This window comes from Meleagris gallopavo, chromosome 4 (genome assembly GCF_000146605.3).
Source record: "Meleagris gallopavo isolate NT-WF06-2002-E0010 breed Aviagen turkey brand Nicholas breeding stock chromosome 4, Turkey_5.1, whole genome shotgun sequence".
NCBI lineage: Eukaryota > Metazoa > Chordata > Aves > Galliformes > Phasianidae > Meleagris > Meleagris gallopavo.
The window spans coordinates 17,603,830-17,606,462 of NC_015014.2; positions in this window are offsets into that span (position 1 = coordinate 17,603,830).

A 2,633-nucleotide genomic window follows, 5' to 3' on the forward strand; every position below is an offset into this window, starting at 1 on the left:
CTCTCCTCTCCTCTCCTCTCAATAGCTGGAGGGACAGGAGTTTGAAGTGATTTGTCACTTCCAGGACAGAAACAAGGAGGAGCAGCAAGGCAAGGAAGTGGCAAGTTCAAAGTGAACCCAAGGAAGTGGCCCTTGCCCAGCAAAGCATTGGAACTCCTTGCTGCAGGATGCTGGGGAAGCTGAACATTTGCATGAGTTTAAAAAGCAGCTGGGCCTATTCATGGAGGAAAAATCTCTTACAGGCTATTAGGGATGAAGATCCTAGGACTGGCTCAGGAAGCCCTCAGGCGCAAATGGCAAAAGACCGGAAGATTCACCCAGGATGCCTGCTGCTGGCTGCACTCACAGGCAGGTCATCAGTTTGGGTGGGCTTTTCTCAGCCCTACAACATGGCTGGATTTCAAGTGCCCCTTTAGGGCTCCCAGTGCTGTTCAACTGGCTGGGACACCTACTAAAGGCATCATTTAGCAGAACATCTTGCTGGAACAATGAAGTGTGACAGACCAAGGCTGTGAATCCCCCCTGGATTTGTAGGAGCTGAGAGCACTTGTGATGTGGGGAAGGAGTGAGGCACAGAGGACCACCAGAATCCCAGGGCCTCTCCTCTTGCGTCTTATTTAATAATTCTGTTAGCCTTGTGCCTGCCATCTTGGCCTCAGAACCAGAGTGGGTTCACCCCATGTATCTGTGTAACACTGCCAAACACCAAACCCACTGCCCCTCAGGACAGCACAGAGGGCAGTGCCAGTTCTCAATGGCACGGAATGACATGCGTGGTCACTGCTGTTCCACAGCTCAGCTACAGACTGCTGTTATATTCATAGAAATTAGGGAGGATTTGTCATTCATAGTCTGCCTGTGCGCCTGACACGATGTATAAATAGGTTATAGTCACACTTATATAACACTGTCTTATTCATGATCTTAAGCCCACGGGAAAAATGTCTCTTCCCTAACGCTTTCTTCTCAGCAAAAAGCATCATTCAAAGCCCAGCTTCAATCCTATCACAGAGGCACCATGCTTAACGAAACACCGAGAGGTTCCAGCAAGGCATTTCTCTTTCAGTTTGCAAACAGCACTGTCCCCAGAGGAGGGATCCGCAGGGATCTGCATGCCTGTGATGAAACACTGCACTGAGGCCAGGGAGCTTTCTGCAGCAGCCCATGGCTTCTCCACCACGTGGGATGCACTGTGTGCTAAAGGCAAAATACCACAGGTTGGGTTAAAGCACCATGTGCCTTCCTGACTTCCACCTGAATAACTCCCAAAGCTGATCCTTTGCACTGAGGAGGAGAGCATAAAACTGCTTCCAGGCATTCACTCCCCTAGCTCTGTCGTGCTGCTGAATTCAGCAGCCAAAAATACGAGTTTAATCCCCACAGCAAGCACTTGGAATTTTGAGATTAAGATCCCTTGTACTTGTTCTCTCCACCTCGTTCATACATCTGTTTTATAACCCATGGTAACCTCTCAGAGCTGCAGTTGGATCCTCCAGCACCTCTTCACCAAAGAAAAAGCACAGGGGTTTGGGGGGGCAGACCCTCTCCCACCCAGCCCTAATTAACAGCCTGATCTAATTACCCAGAAGAAGCCCTATCTTCTTCACACCCTGCTCTTGTTCACAGACCCACCCGGCTTTCAGCTTGCATTTTCTCATTGCTTTGAGCTGCATGGACTTTGGCAGGAAGGGAGGAGGCAGCAGCAAAAGGCAGCAGGGAGAGAGGAAACCAAGCCTGAAGCAGAAAATGGCCCGGGCCACTTTGCATCCAGCTCATTTGAGTGTGTCCTGCCCTGATCAGATTTGCATGGGTACAAACCAGCTGCAAACCCCACTGCTGTAAGAAGGGTTCCTTTGCTCTCAGCCATGAATGCTGCTTTTTCGATCTTCTCATCTATATCAGATCAGGAGCACAGTAATTCATCTCCTCCCTGCTTGATTTACAGCTGATTTCTCTGTGAATATAAACCCTCCATCAGCTATTGCAGGGCAAACGTGAGGGTGCTTGTCCTTCCTGAGGTAGTGTTTGTAGGGCAGTTTGCTGGAGTGGGGATTATAAACATCAGTATTGACAGAGAGCAGAGAAAGCAGACCTGGTGTTTTCCAAGTGCTGTCAGAGGTTTTAGGGCTGTTATCTGGGGGCTGAGGCAACAAAGGTCATGGTACTTCAAGCAGTTCTTTGCAGCCCGGCATAGAGGAGAAGGGATAGGAGGAGGGGGATTTGTGATGTGCTTGCTGACATCTGCAGATCTGCGTTTCAATTTAAGCAGGGCCATGCAGCAGGCACGACCTGGGCTGGGCAGGTCCACCCAGTGCTAGCACAGAGGGGTGCAAGTGGGGCCGCATGGTGACCTGTGCTCAGGTGCTCCCTCAGACCCAGGTTATCCCACAGGCAGCAAGGCTCAGGCAGCCCAGTGCTTTCGCAGCTGAGAGAGAGGAAAGCACTGGAAATGAGAATTATCCCCTCCTCCACCTCCGTGTCCAACCTTGCATCATTTTCCCTTTAGCCTCCCTAGACAGGTTCATTACAATTCCCCTCCATTAATATGCAAATATGCCCTAAAGAAAAAGAGTGTGTGGATTTATGAACATGACTCCATTAACTCTTCCACTGCTGCACTGCCCTTTGCCGAC